Genomic DNA, 26,158 nt, shown 5'->3' with positions numbered 1-26,158 from the left:
ACATGCCAACCATAGAGAGATTTGCTTGACAGACAGTGGAGGCGATCAATGTTTAAACTGCACATCAGTGTCAGGTGGGAGAGATAAAGAGATTGCCATTATGACCTTCAACCCTAGTAAGTGACAACAAAGCACGATTTTGGATATTCAGCTAGGGCAGTGCAAGTGATATTGGGGATCATATTGTTTCTTCATGTATTCAGTTATGTTAATGTTATAATGATTGAGCTATGCAGAGTTAATTTTTTTACTGCATGGTATAGTCCTTATAGATGTTTAAATATAACATGCTTTTAAATAGATTATGTATAATTATTATTTAATTTTATGCTCTGAGTAGTGTGTTATGCACAGTGCACAAAATATATATTTACAGTATATGTTGCACCATGAATACAGATTTTAGGTAAGGGTGCTTACAAAGTTTGGTGCCATTTCTCCCGTTGTAGTTTAGCAGCAGAGATTCTGTTCTCTAATTGGAAAAAATATTCCTCTAGTAAAGTGAAAAGGTTGCTGCTGGATGGAGAAGGTTATTTGGTGGAGGCAGCCAGGTTGACACCTTTTCTCCGTGTGGTGAGAGGCACACAGTCATGCCATGAGATCACTCCCATGGAATTTCCCAGTCCTATAGGGAACCACAGGGTAGAGACAGTGTTCAGATATTCCCTGTCCAAAGTCATATTGGGACACAGAAGCTGTGTCCATGCAACTGTGTATTACAATACACCGGGGGTCAGCAACCTGTCGATCCCGGCCAGGTAACTGGTAGATCGCGTTCTGGGCTTGCTGACCCGCCATCAGAGAGCATCAATCAGAGTGCAATGCAGAAGAACTACTTATAAAGTTGGAGCTGTGGTAGGGAACAAGAGCCGCATAAGCCGATGCCTCTTCTGTAGTGCTGGCTCCTGTCCCACGTGCAGTGATATACTTTCACACTGATGTGCTGTAGTTTACACAGACCGTGGGGCAGTGCAATGTGCCAGCAGCTTTCCTGTGGGTTTTCTGCACTTAGCCATAGAATTCTACTATATCCTGCGGATTTGGTGCATATTCTGAATGTACACCAAATCTCCTGAGTTTTGTTGTGCTTTCAGAAATTGCACCACACCTGCAGGAGATAATAGAAGTCTATGGTAAAGTACAGCTAACCCAGGAAAGTCACAGATGCACTGCACCCACGGTGCAGGTAAACTTCAGCCCATCAATGTGAAAGCAGCCTATTAGGGAGCTTAGAACAGTACCGATTCATTTACATTTACTTTTTGAGAGGTGGTAAAACCTAATAGCCAAGACATGTTTTTGGTGGGTGTAGCACCTGCCAAGCATAACCCATTCAAGTGAATGAGGCCGCTCTGCAAGAGCCCTGCAACCTTGTGCAGTACAGCAAACATGGGGTTAAAGCAGGCAGTGTTGTGTTGCTTTCTCACCACCTACTTTAACCCCTTGGACCCCGCAGAAGCATGTAGTTGCAGAGAGCTTGCAGAGTGGCCCCATTTACTTGAATGGGTTGCAATTGGCAGGCGTAGCACCCACCAAAAGCAACAGTTTTATTCCTGTTGTGGCATGGATACACCTTTGGCTGCTGCCTCAGCAGCTAAAGGGGGTAAGGACTGGGGGCAGTAAAACTGACTCAAAAGCAGGGTTTTACCACCCATCAACTTTATATGTGAACGAGCCCTAAGGGTGCTGCTGCCGAATGCAACTAAGGGCTCATTCACAAGTGCATCAAGCACTGCTGCTACACTGAAAAGCGATCCAAGTGTGTTTGACAGGTGGTGACTACTTGTCAGCTCTTGCCAGACAATTCGCATGGAAACCTATCACGGTTTCTGAATTTAAAACTTTTTTTGGCCTAACCATCAATATGGGCATTACAAAAAAGAATGAATTGCGGTCATATTGGTTCACAGACCTGATTCATCATATGTTCGTGTTCTCTCTGTTACATACTGTAGATGCCCAACAAGGACCAGCAATGTACTGGTACGTCACTGGACTTTGAGTGGTTATACCAGGATAATGCCTGCAGCTACAGGCATCATCCTGGTATTGTTTTTTTCAGCTGGCAGTCCGCTTTCATATAAAACAGTCCTAGTGGCTATTTAGTCACTAGATCGCTTTTACAAGCTGCGGTAAGGGACACCCCCCCCCCACCACCTTCCAAGGTTTTCTTGAGCTCTCCTGTTTCACCGCAGAACCCAAAAGCGCAGCTGGCATTTCCACTGGCTGACTATAGAGCTGATTGGAGACCAGGATGCCTGAGGTGCCTTCAGGCTTTTTTAGAGGTGCCTTGGCAATATTCGTAAAAACTGCCCAAAAATTGTGCCCAAAAATTGTGTACAAGCCAGCAGGTGGATTAAGCCTGCCTTTTAGTTACACAAAGACATAGGTTTTCATTGCGCACTTTTACAACCTTCCAGCTGCCGGCATCCCAACAACCAAATACATCAATAGTTGATAAGGAGGACATCGGGCGCCTGCACAGCATCCTTGTTTGCCCCTCTCCTGCCCCTCATTATCAGCAGTGGGGTATTAGCTGAGTGAGGGAGAGAAACTAAGGGAGAAACACCGGAATAGTAGTCAGTACCAATAAATATCAAAAATCGGTAAACCCACAAAATTTCTTAACATGAAATAACATAAATCCCAGAAATGCACAAAAAGTCACATTTTCCCCCCAGAAAGTCCAAAGCCATCAACAGCAGTGTAAATACAGTCAATCTCACAAACTGCCCCCTAGTTCAACACTCCCAGCACACAGTTAACTCTTTGATTGCCCCTCGTGTTAACCCCTTCCTGTCCAGTGCTATTAGAACAGCGTCAGTGCTTTTTTTTTTTTGCATTGATCACTGTATTGGTGTCACTGGGGATGTTAGTGACACCAAGTGAGTTTCCCCCAGTGTCAGAATGTCCGCCGCAGTCCCACTATAAGTTGCTAATTGCCGCCATTACTAGTAAAAATTATAAAAAATCCCAGTATATATACCACCATTTGTAAATGCTATAACTTTCACACAAACCAATTAATTGACACATATTGGGTTTTTGTTTTTTGCAAAAACTTGTAGCAGAATACATTTTGGCCTAAATTTATGATGAAATTTGATTTTTTTTTTTTTTTTTCATCATTATTTTTTACTGGACATATTTAATAGCAAAGTTTCAAAAATATTGTTTTTTCTCACAATTATCTGGGTTTTTTTTATAGTTCAAAAAAATAAACTGCACAGGCGATCATATACCACCAAAAGAAAGCTCAATTTGGGTGCAGCGTTGCATGACCGTGCAAATGTCAATTAAAGTAACGCAGCGCCGTAACGCAAAAAATGGCCTGGTCAGGAAGGGGGGTAAATCAGGAGGGCAAGTGGTTAAAATTGGGAAAGCATCTGATTACACCGATCTTGGTATGATCAGATGCTTTAAGAGGAGAGCAGAGATGTAGAGTCTAATAGACCCCAGATTTCTGAGAAAAGAGTACCTATCAATGGGTGTGGAGATTTTTTTTTAAAACTACTTTTCCGTGGGACTGAATCAGGGTCCCAAACTACTTGTCCCTCATAAGTCTACTTGTCCTGATAGGAAAAAAATAATTTTAACCAAAACACCCAGGGACTTGCAGGGAGGGGGTTGACCTTGCAGTATGGCGAGCACCGATTGGGTGCTTGCCAGGAAAGTGGAGTATTGGGCTCTCTTAATGCTCTGGCTCTGCATCCCATCTTCTTTGTTGTGTGTGTCCATCCACCTGGCTCCACATGCTCATCCACCTGGCTCCACATGCTCATCCTCCTGGCTCCGCGTTCCCACTCTCCTGACTCGGCATCCATCCTCCATGGGGTGGACACCAGGAGCACAGGGTGGGTAGGCTTTGCAGTCATTCTGCCTGTAGTGTGAGGTGGCACAGTAATGACAGGCCTGGCTCAGGAAGGAGTGTGGTGGTGCTCCCAGGCTCTGGAGGACAGGCAGGAATTAGCAGACACCCCCAGGCATCCAGGCAGGCTGAATTAGTGTTACTCAGTACTGGTCTGTGGAGTGGACAGAAGGGAGGGGAGTGTACCACCTGTGATTAGGCCAGCAGGATCGGTGACTCCGGCACCCCCCTTTCCCCCTGGCTGTGAGAAGTGTAGTCGTCTGCAGGCTGAAGATAGCCACTGTAGATGTACTGAGGAACTACACTTCCCAAGAGGCTGTACGTGGCCGCTGCCTTTCATAAACAAACATGCTGCTTGTCAGTAACATAGACATGACCTGGCTGTCAATAGGGAGCTGGGGTGTGGGTGGCTGGCAGATGATTGGTCAACGGAGGGCTCTATGGGAAAAGCAGTGCTGAGGCAAGGAGGCTGAGCCTATAGTTAGCTGGAGGGGGGTGGTAAAATGAGGCACAGGCAGTAAACCCTGCTGCTTACCCACAGCAGGGCTATATGTAAAGAAAAAACCCCACCTGCCCGTCGCCTGGAACTGCATGTCCTGGATGTTGTGCGATATCCATTGCATATTCCTGCTGTCACAGGCGGTATTTGCATTCCCTTTGAGAACAATAAAAGTGATAAAAAGAAAGGGACAGTGTAAAAATAATTATAAAAAGTAAAAGAAAAAAGAAAAAATTCACCCCCATCCCTGTGCATGCACGCAAAGGCAAACACAAGCTGTGGTGCCCTGTCGGTATGTAATAGAGATTGCACCATGCAATCACTGCGAACGCCAGATCAAGGGCAGTAATTCTAGCACTATAGATTTACACAGGAGGTCTAAAGTGGTGACCTGTAAATGCTTTTAAAACATTGCTTATGGATATTAAATACTGTGTGACATAAAAATTTTCAGCACCCACCATTTTATTCTCTAGGGTCTCTGCTTTATTAAAATATATGATGTTTGGGGTTCAAAGTAATGTTCTAGTAGAGAACTGCAGAGATGTTCAACTGTTGTTGCCCATTGCTCAGGACATGTAGTTCTGGGTGCCGGGCAGGTATTTTTTTTTTTTTGTTTTTGTTTTGTTTTTTCCTTTAGCCCTGCTTCGGGCAAGCTGCAGGGCTCATCTGTCAGGTGGAAGCATTTGGGCGGCAGCGCTGCCTCCTGATTGTTTCCACACAGTCCACAATACCAGCCGCCACCCCCTGCCCGCTATATGTCCCAGGCTCCACTTGCCCATCTGCTGGCCCAGGACTGGTTCAGTGGGTGCCGGCGGTATGACAGGATGCCGATATAGAGGAGGGAGGAGAGCGGACACATCTGCTCCCCTCCCCTTCTTGTCCTGATCCGGAAGTGATGTGACGTCACTTCTGGGTCCCCTTGAAAGATTCCCAACTGGGAAAGAATGTAATGCAATGCGATGTGCACTGCATTACATTCACTGGAGCACAGGGGAGACATGCAGACCCTGGATGTCTCAAGAAATAGAACCTGTCACCAAAAAATCAACACATACAGGAATTTGTCCCATATGTCACACACACACACACACACACACACACACACACACACACACACACACACGTTAGGTAAAAAAATATATAATTTTTTTAAATGTAATCATATAACCCCCCCAAATTTTTCAAGGCCCCCACCCCTACATATGTATAAGAAGACACGTTGGACACATGAAAACGACAATTGCAATACACGTTATATTACGCCACGCACGCCAGAATGAGAGCAACAATTCTAGCACCAGACATCCTCAGTAACGCTAAACTGATGACCTATAAGGGGCTTTAAAAGCATCACCTCTAAAATATATATATATATTTATATATATATAGTACTAAAGTTTGCCCTTTGAAAGCCTGGAGGTGGTCATTTGGATTTTGGGGGCCTGTATGTAGCTGGGCTGCCAAAAAGTCTCTCGCATGTGGTATCCCCATACTCGGGAGAAGTAGCAGAATGTGTTTTGGGGTGCTATTCCACATATACTCATGGCATGCGTGAGCAATATATCATTTAACTGACAACTTTGTGTAAAAAGAAATACATTTTAATTTTCCAAACATTTGTGGCAAAAAAATAAAATGTTCCATGGACTACTTTCCAAAAAGAGGTCATTTGGGGGGTATTTGTACTGCTCTGGCATTTTTGCACCTTGGGACATGTGATGGGCATTCAGAAAGTAAAAGCTGCGTAAATTCCAATGTATATACCATAGTTTGTAGACGCTATAACTTACACACGAACCAATTAATATACATGTATTGGAGGTTTTTTTACCAAATACGTAGCAGAATACATTTTGGCCTAAATTTATAACTAACTTTGCGTTTACTGGATAATTTTTATAACCGAAATTAGAAAATATTGTTTTATTTTTTTTTTTTTTTCAAACTTTTTGGTCTTTGTTCGTTTTATATCAAAAAAATAAAACACCCAGCGGTGATCATATATCACCAAAAGAAAGCTCTATTTGTGTGAAAAACAACATAAATTTTGTTTGGTACAGCATTGCATGACCGCGTAATTACCAGTTGAAATAGCGCATTGTCGAATAGCGAAAAATGGCCTGGTCATTAAGGGGGGTACATCTTCTGGAGGGCAAGTGGTTAAAAACTAGTTGATAATTAATGCAGAATGTTTATCAGTATACATAGAACTCTCTGCGTTCTGGTCCGTCAGGGTAGTTTGCTGTGATATTTGTTTACTGCCTATCAAATAGGCACACTGTTTTTTAGAGCTGATTATCTGTGAATTTTTTTTTCTTTCTCTTCTTTTTTTGTAAAGCCTGCAGAATACATTCCAGAAAAGGTTAAGAAGTCAGAAAAGAAATTGGAATATAACCCATGTGACCTCGACACTTGAAGCATCCTCATTCGACAGGCACAGGTTTAGTGACCTAAAATTACTTTACGTTTCTCATTTCCAATAATGGCATTATAACCATTTCAACTGGTCTGTATACATCTGTAATTCTGTACATATTGTGAATTCAAATTCTAGAAACAGCCAATAGACAAAGCTCAGAAGACTTAGGAGCTCCTAGTTCTCTAGACTGGTTGATTCTGGAAACTTTACATTGAATTTGAGGTCATTTTTTTTTTTTTATATTTTATTTGGATTTGCAAACACAACACTGCATTAAATATATGGTATTAAGAATGGAAAAAACACGTAGAACACATTAAAGCCCATCTCTGGACGAAAAAAAAGTTTCCTCATGCAGTGGGGCTGTGCCCACACTGAACAGTAAACTGCTCGTTTTTTTGTCTAAGGAATTGGAGAGCGGATATATACATACCTAATCCTCTTATCTTTAGCACAAGACCGTTGTAGCACCCCCACGCTCCAGCGGTCTTGAGTTGTGGACTTTTCCTGATGTCATCAAGCCCAGAAAAGGCTTCAAGACCAGAAACGACCCACCACTGGACCATGGGGGAGAGCCATTTTCCAGCCTAAAGTTTGCCTAAAGTTGGGCTTTAAGTTCAATAACTCTTCTTTTCCTGTAAGTCGGGTTTAACGTTCTAGCTGCTGACTTTGCCACAGTGTTACCACACTGGTGATTGTTCAAGGAGGTTCAGCCTTTTCCCCCGACTTGCTGACTGCTAATGCGGTTATGATCCTGAAACCGGACCGGGACCATTCCTCTTGGGCGAAATATAGGCCAATCTCTCTTATCAACGTCGATATGAAAATCCTTACAAAAATCTTAGCTACTCGTTTGAACTCTTTTCTTTCTCATCTAATCAAAAAAGATCAGGTGGGCTTTGTCCCCATAGGCAAGCAAGGGATGCAGTCAGACGAATTTTACAGCTGCAGCACCAGGCTCACATCCGCAAAATTGAAATGATGCTCTTACCCTTGGACATTAATAAAGCCTTAGACACCTTATCCTGGCCTCTACCTCATGTCGGTCCTTCACCATTTTTTGGTCCTTTGTTCTTGCGTTGGATTTCGTCGCTATATACGTGCCTCCAAGCAAAACTTAAATACTATGGTTCGAGTCCTCGACGTTTTCGATTGGTAGAGGAACAAGCAGGGTTGCCCGCTCTCTCCTATATTAGTCATTTTGGCTTTGGAACCACTGGCAGAAGCCATTCGTATGCATCCTGATATTGAAGAGCTGGATTTTGTTCTCAGCGTTTTGTTGTCAGTTACGAATCCGGGGGTTACTTTGCCCAACCTATTGGCGGTTCTGGACTCCTTCGCTGTTCTTTCTGGCCTTCATGTCAATCCCATGTCTATTACCCTTTCCTCTTCACTGCTGGCAACTCTGAAACATTTGTTTTCTTTTCAGTGGCTTTCGGCCTTGCCATATTTGGGGATCAAGCTCACCCCGTCTTACAAAGGACTTTATCAGGCTAATTTCCCCTCTGTCTTTAAGGATTTGCCGGAGATGTTGTCTTCTTGGGCTCATCTCCTGCTTTTGTGGTTTGTTAGAATGAATGCGATCCGTATGACTTATCTCCCTAAATTTTTATATGTGTTTCGGGTTTTACCGGTCCCTGTCCCTTTTTGCATATATTACGCATTCATCAACAAAACCTTCTGTCTTTTATCTGGGGCTCCACATGCCCTAGAATGAATAAAAGAATTTTATTTGCTCGTAGGACCAAGGGTGGATTGTCTGTCCTGAATCTTCATTGCTGCACTAGCCCATCTTCACATGTCTCGCAATATTCTCCTGTGGGCTACTGTGGATCTGATGGTCTCCCACCCGACACCACTTTCTTCTTCGCCTTGGCTCCCCCCTGTTGTCGCCCTTCACCTTAGTCCGACATTAGCGCACACGCTTTGAATTTGGGACTCCAATAAATATTCCGCTGGTCTCATTTCTGCTCACTTGCCTTTTGATGCGCCTATTCTGCAATCCATTGTTTCCCCCTGGCCTTGACAATCCTGGACAGTTTGCTTGGTGGCCGGCTTATGGCTTCTATGACATGCACTCCTTGCTCTCTCCTACTCGGACACTTACTTTTGAGACTCTGCGTTCTTCTTATGACATCCCGTTGAGGGAGCATTTTGGCTACCTTCAACTCTGTCACTTTCTTACTACATTATTACAATCCCATTCGGGACCCTATAGGCCGACTCCCTTTGAAAGTGTTTGCAGGCACAGGCCTCAGGCGCCAGGCTTGATCTCTCTTGTCTACTCCGCTATAATTTCTTATAGGACACCCCTGGTTCTCTCATCATCAGCATTGGCAACCAGAACTCGGGGGTTGTCTAGATCAGCAAGACTGGCGGATCATGACTCAAGCATTGTCTAAATGTTCGAGGAATGTTGTTATTTTAGAAAATGCCTACAAGGTCCTTTACAGTTGATATTATACGTCTGCCTGGCTGGCTCATTTTATCCCCTCATATTCTCCGACTTGCTTTCGAGGCTGTCAACAAATAGGCACCATGGCTCATATTTGGTGGACTTGCCTCAAGGTGTGTAGACTATGGATTAGGGTCTATGCCCTTCTCCGCACTATGTTACACACAGATATTAAGTGCAACCCATATGAGGCGCTATTATTTAAACCATTAGTAGGCCTACTCCGTCCTGAGTGGCAGCTGGCATCGCATCTATTTATGGCTACCAAATTGACGTTCGCGAAAGCTTGGAAAACCCCTCTTCTTAGTTTCGAAGCCGTTAAGAACCAGATGAATTTTATAATGGTTAGTGAGAAGCTAACGGCCATGCTGTTAGACACCCACCCAAAGTTTTTGCAGATTTGGTGCCCCTGGATTGATGTGGCTCAACAGTCTAGATTTGACCAGACCCTTCTGTCGATATAAGACTCTCCTGGCGCGATCCACTGGAGTCCTTTCTTTGTCTTTACTACCCTTGTTTCTCCCTTCTTTGCTTTTTTCTTTTCTTTCTCTTTCTTTCCTTTGTTTTTGTCAGTCTTCAGGCTATTTGTGCTGATTGTAATACTCCTAGAGAATCGTACCTGCAATATTTTATATACTTGTCAGACTTTCTCGAGAGTCCTTGGTGTAGAGTACCGATGTGCGTCCAGTGAGGCTCTGTGCTCAGCTTTTCCTACCCTCTGTATGCGATTTTGGTGATTATCATTGGCCTTTGCCTAATTAGCTCATTGGTCGTTACTTGTTTGCTGTTAACGCAATTTATAAGGTTTCATTCCATCCTTTTATATATTGTGTTTATGTGCTCAGTTTCTCTCTGTGTCAATACTTCAGTGCATTTGTTATGTCCCTCATCAGAAGAATTGTATACCTTTTTATTCTTTTGTGCCAGTGATCTTTCTTTTGATTGTCTCTTTGTTGTTGTGTTATCTATAATAAAATCCATTGTAAAAGAAAATGTATACTAAGTTTCTCAGTTCATTTTGATGAATTGACAAATTCCTTTCAAAAGTACTTTCAAATTTCATTTGATTTTTAACATTTGATTTTGGAAGAAATGGACTTTCCTGAAAAAAAACTATTAACTGTTAGAAATTCATTTGATTTTGAGAAAAAATATCCATCCTACTCCTTTTGAATATACTCCTCACTGTGGTCAAAAATGAACATTTTGACACCTGTAATGATTAGAAAGTAAAAAAACAAAACTCCATATTACTGTATATGCACCCTGACTGCAGTAATACATAACAAGGGTATAATTGGGCTTTCAACAAGCTTCAGTTGGTGCTGAAGCACTCCTGAGGTCTTAAGCTCGGTACACACAAAGTTTCATTTTTCATTCAAGCTAGTGGGCTGACCAAGAAAAACGAACAGTTCACTATACTAATTGTGAACAGGTATAGATGAATCAGAGTGACTTGCGAGCCACAGGTGTGATAATTACTAGAGGATCTCAAACATGAAACACATAACTACAACTGTGTTGGAAATATCTACAAATATATGTTGCGCTCCTAAATACTTCTCAATAAATAATAATTAAATTATTACCATTAAATGAATTCAAATAATGATACAAATAACTAATAAAAGTGTGTAAATACCAAAAAATATTTAAATAGAAAATTTCAACTAATCAATCTCCTCCAAATAAATATCAAAATAATTCCACATAAAATACTCCTCTAAAAAAATATTTTTCCAAGTGCTCATAAATCATCTATTAGTGACATGATGTACTTACTAATACCCTCAATTTCATTTATATTCATAATACCCTCATTTAATATAACAAAAATAATAAACCAACTAATAACACTCAACTAAAACGCATTTGAATGATCCCCATAAACAAAAATAACCAAATGCTCATAAATAACCAGTAGTGACCAGTATGAATCCAAACATCATCAAAACAATAGTCCCATTGAATAAATAATTGTTTGTATATAGTGACTTGGTGCTTGTTGTTCTTCAATTTGTGACTTTTGTGAATCCTTCAAATAGTGAAGATGTGCGCTCACCTCCTTTGATGCCTGCCATTAGGCTATACACGCTTTCGGTTCACTTTCCCTGGAACCTGCTGGACATATACTTTTGCTGGTAAAATTGGGAGATCCTTCCTTTAGGAGTAATGGATGTATCCTCTGGTGGCTGATTATCCCCTCAGGGATTACACACTCCTTTTATTATCTCAGACCTCTTAATTATCCTCTCCTTGTGTTACTCCGCATGCAGGAAGAAATAGAGGACATAGTGCTTTACCTTTTAAAACTTTTTATTCCCACCATCCAAGTATTAAACTCACATTAGACAGGTTTAAATAACGCAATATCCCATTGGAAATCCTCTGCTGGCCTCTGAGTCATACACCTGCCGTCTAATTAATTTAATGGTAATAATTTAATTATTATTTATTGAGAAGTATTTAGGAGCGCAACATATATTTGTAGTTCACTATACTAACACATGCAATGTTAGTGCGGTGATCTCTCCCGCTGGGCCTTTGTGTTCTGCCCGCCAAAACACTGAAAGCGCTGATCGGATGCTGGTTTTCCAGTATGTCCCTTCAACAAAAGTCGGTTGTTAGACTGACTTCTGTTGGAAAGACAGCTAAACACACTGGCCGAAAGTCAGCCAGTTTCTGTTGGTTTTGCTTTTCCAAACTGAATGGTGCTTTAAAGGCCTTGACAAGGGTGCTCCAAGCTTGCCAAAAGCTTTACAAATGCTTTGAGAAAGCTTGCTGTACCCAATTTTTTTTCTACAAGCTGAACAGGGCCTGAAGGAAACCCGTGCTGAGAGGAGTACAGATGCTACCTTTGCTGAACTCCTTCCTAAAATTTTAGTTGCATCACTGTCATGCAATACTCTGACTTCAATAAATTCAGTAAGCCACAAGAAGTATGTAACAATTGGCCCTGTATGGTATCAACAAAAAAAGAAAACCTACTAATCGATGAAGTCTAGAGGTGTCCGCCTTGCAACTGAGTCCTCCTTGCACCACTTTGCCTAGGCATCACCATCTTGAAGTGTCCTGTATGTGCAAAGAGATGCCAAAGTCTATGGGAGCTATTCGGGTTGTGGAAGAAACCTGTAGCAAGTCTGTTCATGTGTGGGGATTCCCACAGGTGTGCAGACATACTGCTGCTTTCAGTTATGTAGACTCTGATAGAGACCTGCAGCATGTTTGCACATGTACGGGGGATCTTGCCCATAGGCAGACATGCTACAGGTCTCTGCTTTTTCTCAACACCTGGAAGAAACCTGTGGCATGTCTGCAAACACGCAGGAACTCAGAGTGCGTATGGGCCCCTTAATGAAGCTGCCTCCAGCAATGTGTGTAGTGGACATCCCAGAAGGCAGTGGAGGGGATCCCTATGCCTAGATGAGGAATCAGGAATTATTGCACAATTCCATTTGGTAATCTGCGTTGACTAGGCATGATTTTCTGGGCAAAACTGGTCGGGGCTAGGCATAGTTCAGTGGGTTGGACTGGGCAGGGCTAGGTGTGATCTACTGTTGATTGAAAAGCAAAAGTCAACATAAAAGCCCAGCCTGAGGCTGCACGACTGCTTTGCGCTGAAACACTAGAAATTACGGCTGAACCAAAGGGTAAGACAACAGGGATATTTGTCTGAATGAGTTCCAGCGCCATCACTAGATTGCAGTAAGTGTGAAAAGGGACTCATCAATGTCAGAAGAAAGGGCGTAAAAAAAAAGCAGATTCACTCAGCGCTACCATTGCTATCATTAGAAGGTAATCCTATCAGATCAGATTGGATCATGTATAGAGGATGGGATTAGTTCGTTTGCACATATCTGCAGCATGATAACTTGCTCACAGTGGCTTCACCTCCTGTCACAAGATGCCCGTTACCTCGGACTTTTGTGAGTGAATTTTATTGTATATTGATGTCTTCCTAATTAACTGAGCTAGACAATTGGTGGTCTGACATCTCTCCCTTCCTTCAATCCTTTTTATGTTACAGAGAAAACTTGTTAAAATTACCTCCACTCTATTACTGAACTTATTCTTCATTATGTATATACAGTATGTTTGGAATAGACCAAAGTTCTACTTTAAATGCTGTATCTAATGACCTAAGCAATTCCTGAGATCTACTCATCTTCACAGTCTTTGTAACAGACCACTATGAATTATGAATGTTTCCTTCCTTCATTTTTTAGATTTGTCCCTGAGTTCAGATCTTGTGTTTGTTGTTGCTAATGTAGGCTGTGTAACATAGAAATTTATTATAGGGTTTTACCTGTTTGCCCTTAGGGTTATTTCAGCTGTATTTTGTAAATAACTTGGATTGCTTCCCTACCCTCATCTAGAATAGGAGCTGAGTCTGTGCAATGCATATGCTTCTTTTATCCTAATCTAAATATAAATGGTAATATCTTGCAGGGATTTAGCTAGTGTTGTCAGCATGGCTGAGGGATATTTTTCTGCAGGTAAGGGGGGGGGTGGTTGATAAAATAATAACATTCAGCCCATAAGGTGTATAACATTAATCAAAGAAGGTTAATTTGTATCTAAAACCCTTTTCCTCGTTTTGCATAGAGTAGTGAAGGGTACAATCCCTGTCAGGTTTTTATTGTTGTAATGGTTACCTGAAACCTCCTGGGAACGTCACAGGTCCAAGATGGCTGTGGGACTAGTCCGATAGAACAGCACAGCTCGCACCTGCATAGTGGGAAGCCCGCTGTGAAGACACAAGGAGTCATAGCTGGCTTTCCTTAGCAAACATGCTGGCGCTGGGGACCCAAAGACTGTTGAAGAACCGGCATGGGTGAAGACGGTGCTGGATTCCTGGTCAGGTGCAGTAAGGGGTTGATTTACTAAAAAGAAGAGTGCAAAATCTAGTGCAGCTCTACACAGAAACCAATCCGCTTGCAGGTTTTTCTGTCAAAGCATAATTGAACAAGCTGAAGTTAAAAGCTTATTGGCTAAGATTCACAGTTACACCAGATTTTGCACTCTCCAGTTTTAGTAAATCAACTCCTAAACCCCAGTTCACTCCGTGGGGGCTATTCAGTGGTATCAATTCCTTCATCCTCCAGGAACTGTCTGCATATTTTTGCCACATGAGGCTGGGCATTGTCTTGCACCAGGAGGAACCCAGGACCCACTGCACCAGTGTAGGATCTGACAGTGGGTCCAAGGATTTCATCCCGATAACTAATGGCAGTCAGGGTGCCATTGTCTGCCTGTAGAGGTCTGTGCGTCCGTCCATGGATATGCCTCCCCAGACCATCACTGACCCACCACCAAAATAATCATGCTGAATGATGTTACAGGCAGCATAACGTTCTCCACGGCTTCTCCAGACCCTTTCACGTCTGTCACATGTGCTCAGGGTGAACCTGCTCTCATCTGTGCAAAGCACAGGGCGCCAGTGGTGGACCTGCCAATTCTGGTGTTCAATGGTAAATGCCAGTTGAGCTCTATGGAAAGAAGTTGGGCTCTCAGGCCACCCTCATGAAGTCTGTTTCTGATTGGTCAGACACATTCACACCAGTGGCCTGCTGGAGGTCATTTTGTAGGGCTCTGGCAGTGCTTATCCTGTTCCTCCTTGCACAAAGGAGCAGATACCAGTGCTGCTGATAGGTTAAGGACCTTCTACAGCCCTGTCCAGCTCTCCTAGAGTAACTGCCTATCTCCTGGAATCTCCTACATGCTCTTGAGACTGTGCTGGGAGACTCAGCAAACCTTCTGGCAATGGCATGTATTGATGTGCCATCAAGGAGGAGTTGGACTGCCTGTGCAACCTCTGTAGGGTCCAGGTATCACCTCATGCTAGCAGTAGTGACACTGACCCTAGCCAAATGCAAAACTACTGAAAAACTGTCAGAAAAGATGAGTAAGGAAAAAAATGTCAGTGACCTCCATCTGTAAAACCATTCCTGTTTTGGGGGTTGTCTCATTGTTGCCCATCTAGTGCACCTTTTGTGAATTTTATTAACACCAAAGCATCTGAAACTGATTAACAACCCCCTCTGCTACCTAACTGACCAGATCAATATCCCAGGAGTTTACTTGACTTGATGCTATACTCTGATTAAAAAGCGTTTCTTTCATTTTTTTTTGAGCAGTGTATTTGTTTGCAGCAGTTGGCATGAAGTTAATTAATCTCCATGCAGCTATAAGATCACTATTGAATCGAGTTATGCATTTATTTTAAAAGTGTATTATTGCACAGAACTAGCATTAGCATCTTTCTTGTTTGTCAGCCTCTTGTTTTCCCCTGTGCAGCAGCGCTCAGACTGGTAGAGAGACAAGTCCCCCTCCCCAACTCCTTCCCATTCATCTAATGAATCAGTCACTCCTGTGTGTTAGACTGCAGTGAGAATCACGACCCACTGACACCATCCTGCACCACCACACAGGCATTGTCATGCATTGTAGAACACTGTGTTGACGGCCCATTCAAAATGAAAGTGCAGCAATGCACCTCAATGCAGGACAAGATAGCTTTTCAATGTTCGCTTTTTTTTTTGTGAAGCAACACACAGGACACCACACATATAGTGCACTACATTGTGTTAAACTAAGCGGAAGATGGATTGAATAGTGCTCCGTGAGATGTTCAAAGCTTGTTTATAGCCTAACCCTGCTTTAAATTTCTGCAAAACTTTATGCCTGACCTGTCTGAGGTGTTCCTTGGCCTTCATTATGCTGTTTGTTCACTAATGTTCTCTAACAAACTCTGAGGACTTCACAGAACAGCTGTATTTATATGAGTTTAAATAACACACAGGTGGACTATATTTACTAATTGGTTCCACTAGATTTTAGTTAGGGGTATCAGAGTAAAGGGGCTGAATACAAATGCACGCCACACTTTTCGGATATTTATTTGTAAAAAAAACTGAAAACCAGCTATCATTTTCCTTCCACTTCACAGTCGTGCCACTTTGTGTCGGTCTATCACATAAAATTCCAATAAAATATATTTACGTTTTTGGTTGTAACATGACAAAATATGGAAAATTTCAACGGGTATGACTATTTTTTCAAGGCACTGTAGTAGTCTTACAAATCCTTTTATTAAAAAGTCCATAAATTCTCTGTAATGATCTATACCCACAAGTGGCTGCTCCTCATGAGAAAACAGAAAAGGTACAGCGCTATAATTACAAAACTAGAACTAAACATGAAATAAATAATTAATAAAAATTAAAAAGTCCAATGAAAAATAAAATGAAAAGTCTCTAATGACAAATATAGATTCAAATAGTTCAAAAAAACACTTTGGGAATCCACCATCACCAGCACCTCAAGAAATACTGCCTCTTACCAGACTGGAATGACCACACAATTAAGTGCCGGTCAGGAAGAGCGTAGTGTGGATATCAAATTAGGATGACGAACTCAGACACTATTGCCTCTGGAAAGATCAGGTGAACTCCAAATGTTGGATGTAGATAGATGCCTATTGGATCCCTCTCAATTGATTCCCAAATCAAGGCATTAGCTCCCAACTGATACTTCAGGTAATTTGCCAAATATAGACCTGAAACAATGAATTACCCTCAAAGAGGACAAAATCATCCAAAAAGCAAAATAATCCTCATAGTGTAGTATGATTAGCAGGATTTATTGCCTTACAACATAGTATTAAACATACATCAAAAGATAATTAAAACAGCATGTCACCATATAACCAAATGGTATGTTTCTAACCAACAAGATGGCCGCCACGTTCCGCTGCATGCTGACGTCACACGCTCTGACTCCTCCCAATGCGTTTTGTCATCTGTGAGGTCTTCAGGGGTGTGGCCAGCGTGCGAAAACGACACCTATTTATAGGGAGGAGGGAGTCCAACTCCTCTCCTATTTCAATCAATGCTAATACCGAAACAGGAAAATACACATTAGCACTGAAGCCAAACACGCCCAGATACATTGCCAGTGCCTGTGTCCCTTAGAACCGAATATATGGGATACTTAACACGAAAACTGAACATTATGGCGGATTATCTTTAAACAATCAGATGAATTATATATCACTAGTAAATGCAAACAAATGCATGATTTTACAGCAGGGATTTAGCAAAGCTGAACCTGGCGCCATCTTGTGTACAAAATGCAATTAGCAGCACAACAGTACCAAATAGAAGAAAAAAAACATTTTATCTTTCACAAATAAATATAAAAGAAAAACTATTTTTTCATTACAACAAAATATTTATATAAAAAAAGGAAACAATATGTTATACATTTTAAAAAAAGATTATACTTAAAAAATTAATTATAAAAATATAATGAAAAAAAATGTACTTAGATTTACCCATTACTAATGAATGCGTTTACATCGACAATTTAACATTCTGAATTTGTTTATTTTCAGGACGCTTAATGATGCAAAGTGTTTGTGAACGAGCCCCTCTTTTGTGACCTGGACCAATATCAGATGGACAGTCCTATTCACCCCTGAATCTCCTGCAGGTACTGGATATATACATCTGTGAATTTATATATTTTCTGATTTCTGTTGCTTGATCAACCCTGGTACATAAATGTAATGTAGAGACTTATGAGCTGTTACTGATATCAGGTTTGTACTGCTGATAGTGCAAAGTTTTTCTATCAGTTCTGTAAGAATCTGTCAGAATCTATATGGCGTTTTGAATTTATTAGTGGAAAACGCAGCACTGCTTTGAAATCTGAACAGGTCTCATAATACCAAGCACAGAATGAAAGGTGGGGGGTGGGTCATGCAAAAGTCCCCAACCCACCACCTATGGGATCAAGGCAGACTGGGGAATGTTCTAGAGGTTGTGAGCAATATGCATGCTTACCTGTGATTGGTAAAGGTTATGTCTCCTGTCTTCTATACGATCCTCTGGCACAAGCTGTCACCTATAAAAGACAGAGGATGTGTCACTAAGTGTGTAATCGGCTATTGAACTCAAGAAAAAGCACATCCTGCTCTCCCACCCTTGTCATGACTCTTTTTATGAGTTTTCTCTGAAAGGGGACTTTAAGTTTTAGTAAAATTTTAGATTGAGCTTAGCTATAGAAATAGCAATTGCTAAGCCTAATAGCTGAGCTTAATGTGTATAATTCTAAGTATTTATGTTGATTTGTTGTTTAGTTATTAATTTACTTAATTTTGGTAATATAACAGGTAAATATTTTTTAATACCTATAATGAAGGGCCCCAGCCTATTCAACCCATGGGCTTGAGTCCAGAGTTTTCTTCTTAATGTTAACAAGTTCTGTCTACAATCCCATTAATTTAGGTGCAGACATATTTATATGCATATTATGAGGGGGGACTTTGTTGTTTGCTACTTCTGTCATCCAGTGTCTATACCCAGCCTAACTGAAGTGTTAGAGGGAACCTGGAATATTAGAAATATATGGACTTCCATTGTTGACTCTGTAAGTTCCAGAATGCTCTCCCTTGCATTGCTAAACTGGAACAAGTAGGCAGCCATAGAGGTCTTAGAACTCTAATTTCCCACACTGCATACTTGTTCCTGGTCAGTTGCTTGCTAAGTAATGGAGCCTAGATCTAATTTACAAGCCTGTGTTTTTAAAAGCAAACCAACAGTGGCTGCTCCATTTTTGCTCCACTGATCTCTTTGTGTATGTTTAAAATGGCCGGATGGTCGGATGGTGGGCTTGTATTTCAGGAGTGTTGTTTATAATAAGGCAAAGGCGGCCAGTGCATCCTTTAAATGCCTGTGATCAAGCTGTGGTTAGTTCAGATCACAGACTAAAGGCACAGAGCCACGCTGATCGGCTCTGTACCTTTAGTCTGTGATCTAAACTGTGATCACTGTGATGACCAATACTATTGTTTACATTTTAGAGCCGGTCCCTTCCTCCTCTGCCACCATTCTCCTCTTCCTCATTCTTTTTCATCTCCTAGCGTCTTACCAGTTCTCCTGCCAATCCTATAAGTAAAACAATAAATAGAAAAATCTTGTGAGCTGCTATTCGAAGTGCAAATGCCAAATAATATTCTATGTAATTAATTGTGAATCGCTCACACCGTACACATACCCATACAAATGTGTTAATTATTTTTACGTAGTAATGTGGTGCCGTGCTCCTCTATCAATAAATAAACAACTTAAATGATCCAACAAATGAACTATTATATCACTGTCCATGCAAGATCCGTAGTTATTTTGCATCCACTGTTGTGTAGATATGGAATGCTCCTCAGTACACCTCGTGTGATATTTTCAAATACAATGCGTGTACACCTCCACCGGTTGTGCTCTCACCTTATGTATATGACCAAACAGCTAAGTCAGGTCATATGTAGCATGTGTCCCTTATTTGGACTGTGGTGAGATGGTAGTGCTTTCCAGTGGGTGGGGGTCTCCTTCACTGTCCTAGTAATCCTCCTTGTTCAGCTTGGGCTACATCAAATATTATGCATTCTGGTGCCTTTTGGAATAGAACAAACCGGTCAGCTGCTTTTGGATGTGCCTGATTCATCCCCCTCCACAGGGTTCATGGTATGGCCCTGATAAATCAGTCCATTGAGGCTCCTTCCTTAATCTGTAGGCCAGTTAGGACATCCGCTGAAACCATTTTTTACTACATGTATAAGTCTGTGAATTTTGTAATAGATGCTGTGCCAGCACAACTGCAATTACATCCAATTATTGCAGAATTTCCTCCATTTTTCAGAGTCCTTTGTATCCTCCAGGCTTTTTGGAAATCTCTAGACAAGAAAGAAACACCAGCCTGGTTTACTGCTCATTTGGTCAAAATCTCTCTTTAAGCAGTTCTCTGTAACACATACAGGATTTTCACACTGTCATTTGATGCCAGGGGTGTTGATAAGGACCACTACAGGCATATTCTGTATCACCAGTTATGATTTTCCAACCTCTCTCAATGTAGCCATGGCCAAAGCACTTAGCAGGGACATTAGAACCACAGAGTAAACTGAGATGGAAATTTGTAGACTATAAAATTCAGCACGCTATGCACTAGTAGTCTTCCTCAAAGCTGCAAACTATGCCATCAACAAATTGTGTATGTTCCCTTCAAAAGTCTCTTTCTTCTGTACCAAAACATTGCTCCTTAATAGGTGGGAGACCAGCAACAAATAGTAAAAGAAACAGCAGTTTTTCAGGGAGGTCCGAGCTATAAAACCTCTCTAAACTGGGTGCCAGGCGGTCTAAGAAACTGTGCAATCTGGCACCTCGTAAAAGGATAACCCAAGCCTTCCCGAGTTCAAAGACATTCCAGAGGAGTCATAAACTAGATACCACTTTTAAAATCCATTTTTCCCCTATGTCTCATATCTTGGAATATGAGAGACTTACATAAAAACCAGGCATATCTTCAAATTGGTCACGAGAAGAAAAACCATTTGATATGTCACACTCCTTGGCTGGAATATATAGGAAAGCAGAAAATTACATCTCTTGAACCATTCAAGTATGTATTTCATATTTCATATCTAACCGCTCCGCAGATGCGTCTGCATATTAATCTACCCGCGGGTGGAATGTTACTTGTGCCTAGGAAAAGTTATGAGCCAAAATATAAGCTAGGAGAGATTTGATTCTAGCTTGGGTCTCCGCCAGACACCCCTCCCCAAATGAGGCATTGGTCCTTGGTTTCAGAGACATCCCCTGCTGGGGGACGACAAAATAGGCTGTCAGGCCTAAGAGTTGAAGTTGAAAAAATCTCCCTTTTAACATCAGAACCAACTGTTTGACCTTTTAGTAATAAATCTTACTTTCTGAAAGTGTTGAACTGTTTCTAAAACTTTTTAATGCAACTTACGAATTCCTGCCACTGAAAAGCGCTACTATGTGTGTTTAACCCTCTGTATAACCTGTCTGCGGTGACAGTGGTATACAGACGTTTATTTCAACCATCATAGTGTTATTGCTGATATTGCCGAGTTTCCTCTTTCTCTGTACAAAAAGGAGGTGGTGGCAGTGTGAAGGGTTAATAGCGTAATTAACCTGACCCAGTAACAATCGCACTCAGGCTGCCGGTACATCGATTTGTGGTGCATTAGCTGGAAAATTGTTGTGCAGGGTGCAGCTGGGCGTGGCATTGTTACGCACGTGACATCGTGGTTTTAGATTGGCTAGTCCTTCGGTCACAAGTTTGGTGAGAAAGGCTGGGGTCTGACGTGCGATCATCACACACTTGAGTAAAAACAGCACACTTTTACAGTAAAAACACATAGGTCACGTTTAACCCCCTGATCACCCCTCAGTTAACCCCTTTACTGCCCTGTCACCAGTGTCATTAGTACAGCGTACAGATTTTTTTTACTGATCACTGTATTAGTGCCATGGGTATATGTGGATTAACTCCCCAAAATACATTCTGCTACTTCTCTTGAGTATGGGGAGACCACACGTGAGAGACTTTTTGGCAGTCTAGCCGCCTACAGGAAATAATCCAATAAGCACCTTCAGGCTTTTAAAGGGCTTTATTTCCTTATCACAATTTCTGACTACCTATCACAGTTTCGGAGGCTCTGAAATGCCAGAATAATACGCCCCCCCCAAATGACCCATTTTTGGAAAGTAGACACCACAAGGAATTTGATAAGAAGCATGTTGAGTATTTTGCAGACCTCGTTTGTTGCCACAAGTTTTTTCAAAACTTTGTGAGGAAAAAATATCTTCAAAATACTCACCATGTCTTTTTTTTAAATTCCTTGGGGTGTCTACTTTCCAAAAAGGGGTAATTTGTCTGGGTTCGGTGCTATCCTGGCATTTAAGGGCCTCCAAAACTGTGATAGGTAGTGAGGAAGTACAATGAGGAAGTTAAGCACCTTCAGGCTTTCAAAGTGGTCATTGGATTTCGGGCTCCTGTATGTGGCTAGGCTCCCAAAAAGTCTCACACAAGTGGTATCCCCATACTCTGGAGAAGTAGCAGAATGTATTTTGGGGTGTAATTCCACATATACCCATGGTATGTGTGAATAATATATCATTTAAGTGACAACTTTGTGTAAAAAAAACCCCAAAAAATATTCCATGGACTCAACATGCCTCTCAGAAGATAGCTTATGGTGCCTACTTTCTGAAAAGGGGTCATTTGGGGGCGTGTTGGCCTAAATGTATGAAAAAAATTCAGTTTTTGAGATATTTTTTATGACAGAAACGAGAAAATATCAGGGTTTTTTTTTTTTTGTCTTTTTATTTGTTTATTGCACAAAAAATAAAAACCCAGATGTGATCAAATACCACCAAAAGAAAGCTCTATTCGTGTGGGAAAAAAGGACATAAATTTTATTTGGGTACAGCGTTTCATGACCACACAGTTACCAGCTGAAATAGCGCAGCGCCGTAACGCAAGAAAAGTCCTGGTCAGTAAGAGGGGTAAATCCTCTGGAGAGCAAGTGGTTAAAAGTGTTTTTGTTTTCAGAAAACAGTACTTTTAAGTTATTTTTGTACCTGGGTGATTTTTCATATTTAATTGAAAATATTTTCTATTGTTAGTTAATAAATCATGCCAACAAGGTATTTATCCTTTGTATCATGAGCCCTCCTATTCTGTCCAGGAATTTAGTTCATTTAGTTTAATAAATCCCTTACTAATTGCACTCATATGAATGAATGTCAGTGTTGGCAAACAGCAAGTTAATCACAATTTAGAGGTTCTATAACAACATTGTTTTAGGTTTTACATTTCAACCTGTTGAGAGTGTTGAAGAAGGTTCAGAATTTTAGTGAAATGGCTCCCTCTAGTGACTAGCTTAAAATAATAAATGTCAGGAATGTGTTTGTTTTCTTTTGTGCATTCATTTCTTATGCAGAAAATCAACCTAAACACACCTATTCCCAGCTGCAGGTTTTGATTTTTAACCTCTTGATCTTCGAAGGATCTTACCCCCTTCATGACCAGGCCATTTTTTGCTATTCGGCACTTTTACTGACAATTGCGGGGTCATGCAATACTGTACACAAATTATATTTATATCAATTTTTTTTAGACTAATAGAGCTCTCTTTTGGAGGAATTTGATCACCACTGGGTTTTTTATTTTCTATTATATAATGAAAAAAAGACCAAAAATTTTTAAAATAAAACAATATTTTTTACTTTTGCTGTAAAACATATCCAATAAAAAAAAAAAAATACAATTTCTTCATAAATGTAGTCAATTTCAAAAAGTGCAGCACAACTGCTAATATATGTACCATTAAATAAAAATGTGCAACATTATATAACCTGATAAATATGTGTGACGTCCAACACAACCTGTATATATAACAATAAATGCATATAAACACATGTAAATCAAAATGGCAATAAATACCACCAATCTCTTGTGCAATTCCCCTTATTTGTCAAGAACAGTATTTTGGAACTCCTATTCCTATATGAACCTCATATGTGCTGAAAAAGCGTATTTAAATGCATGCACATAAAAATATTGTTAACATATGTGAAATTCATTACAGTTCCATAACTTTCTTGTGCAATTTCCTTTCTTCAAAGAAAATCATGCTTGATGGCATGCATATATCATGCATTCTTCATATAAACCTTCTAATGTGCTCCACCACAATGAACCAACACCTCTCAAGGCTGCTGCTTACCTCAAGGTTTGACCCACACAAAAAGTAAGGTCAAATCACGCTTTCCCAACATTCTGCGTACAGTACATGGTATTCTTCCTCCAATCAACTTATAACAGGTAAGTGTCATGTTAAGACCGCTGAACTGCAAACAGATCAATGCAAAATATAAAGCAAAAAAGAATCTCATGGTGCAGTATCAGAACAACTAATTTGCTTTTATTAAAAAGATTAAGAACACTCACAAACGTAGTGCACTTGTAACACCCAGTGCACCAGATAATTCTCTTGTTTGAAATCGTGATGCGTGATGACGTCACGTGAAATCGCATGTTCATGCGTTTACATTCACTTTTTCAGTACACACGAAGTTCATCTAGAGATTTGACTTCCAAAGTACTGTTCTTGACAAATAAGGGAAATTGCACAAGAGATTGGTGGTATTTATTATAAGTTTATTGCCATTTTGATTTACATGCCTTTATATCCATTTATCATATAAACAGGTTGTGTTGGATGTCACACATATCTATCAGGTTATATGATTTGCGCATTTTTACTTAGTGTTACACATATTAGCAGTTGCACTTCACTTTTTTATACTGCTTTCTATTGCTGTTTGAACGCATACCAGTGATTAGCTGCAACACATAATATTTATTTTTGTTTTTTTCACATATTTAGGTTAGCACAGAGGTTCCTTTTTGCCTTCATAAATTTAGGCCAAATGTATTCTGCTACATGTCTTTGGCAAAAATATCCTTATAAGTGTATAGTAATTGGTTTGCGTTTAGTAATAGCGGCGATCAGCGACTTATATCGGGATTGTGATGAGTCCGACGTGAGTGTGACAGGCAATCTGACACTGAGGGAGATTTACTAAATCTGGAGCACTCAGAATCTGGTGCAGCTGTGCATGGTACCAATCCGCTTCTAACTTCAGCTTGTTCAGTTAAGCTTCAGCAATAAAACCTGAAAGCTGATTGGTTTCTATGCAGAGCAGACCAGATTTTGCACTCTCCAGGATTAGTAAATAACTCCCCATCCCCCCCCCCGAGTGGGAACTGACTGACTCTGATATCACCAATGACACTAATACAGTGATCAATGCTAAAAATATGCACGGTCACTGTACTAATGACACTGGGTAGAAAGGGGTTAACATCTGGGGCAATCAAAAGGTTAACTGTGTGCCTGGCAAGTATTCATGAATTTACTGTGTGCTGATTTTACTAAGGGATGTCATGGTTTTTAGGGAGACAAAAAACAGCACATCCCCACTGTCAGTAGAGAGATCTGTGTTGTTAACCAACACAGCTCTCTCTCCTCATCATCTGATCGGCAGGTCCCTGCCATGAATCATTGGCCGAGACCTGCTGATCTGCAAGTGCTGGAGCCAGTGACAGCACAGCTAGGTTGGTGGGCATGTGCACTCCCTACTCAGAAATAAACAATCCCGTGTGTATATATATGTGATTTTGCGCAGCTGGACCCACTGTAGCAGTAAAACTACAGTGTGTGGTCATCAAGCGGTTAATATCTGCCTGTAAGGACACATTTCTGTATGCACAGTTAATTAATAGAATCTGATGAAGAAGCCGATGAGAAACAAGACAGTGAAAAGCTTTTGGTGTAAGAGCATCAAGGTAAACTATTGTAATCTTTATTTCCTGATAACATTGGTAGCGCCTACTAAACCATCTAAATGACATTTGATAAAACTAGCTTAACCTGCATCATCTAAGTAAATTTCTCACACACTTTACCAGTTAAAGCTACAGTAAGAAAATGAACATGCATACACAGTAATCTCTCTTACTGATTTCTGCATAGAGTGTGTCTCATTGCCCCATTAAGAGGCCCAGATATTGCAGTGGACCCGAGCTTTGACATGGAGCTTAGCGTTGCTGACATTTATAGTCTCCTGGGGCACCCAGGAACACAATATTTGAACAACTTCCCCAGGAATGGCCAGAACTTCTAGGCAAAAACAGTAGTGAAAAATAACAATACAATACACACATGGCATTGACTTGCAATGGCATAATACATCCTAGATTGGATCTAGAGTAGTAAAACAATAAAGTTGAGGATCCCTAAAAATGTATACATTTTAGTTGTAATGGGGTTTTAGGTTCTCAAGAAGGAGCTGAAAACAGGAGTGAAAGATGTGGTGAAATTAGGAAACTGGAACGCTCCTGTTGTCTGCCAACCATAAGGTCCGTTGGTCACGGCATTTGGAAGCTGTGTGGTGGGTTTTAGCATATGAGAATTCCAGCAGGAGATGGTCGTTGAGAATATGAATAACATCTTGTAGATTAGGCGGTTGTGTGGTTTTCCAG

The 26,158-nt window shown here is 40.9% G+C and overlaps 1 protein-coding gene across 10 annotated transcripts in view; it reads left to right on the top strand.

Annotated features, from left to right (window-relative positions):
• Positions 1-26,158, top strand: part of LOC149455958 (uncharacterized) — a 221,844-nt gene that overhangs the window by 22,167 nt on the left and 173,519 nt on the right. For all 10 annotated transcript variants that reach the window (XR_016313990.1, XR_016313991.1, XR_016313989.1 and 7 more), the window contains 2 exons: positions 6,709-6,810; positions 17,640-17,737. The gene's annotated coding sequence lies outside the window, so the exon portion shown is untranslated. The remainder of the gene's footprint in view (positions 1-6,708; positions 6,811-17,639; positions 17,738-26,158) is intronic.

This window comes from Staurois parvus, unplaced genomic scaffold (assembly GCF_062004578.1).
Source record: "Staurois parvus isolate SC_StPar_1 unplaced genomic scaffold, SC_StPar_1.0 ptg000380l, whole genome shotgun sequence".
Taxonomy (NCBI): Eukaryota; Metazoa; Chordata; class Amphibia; order Anura; family Ranidae; genus Staurois; species Staurois parvus.
The sequence above is the reverse complement of the archived record's forward strand: the minus strand, read 5'-3'. Positions and strand labels throughout refer to the sequence as shown.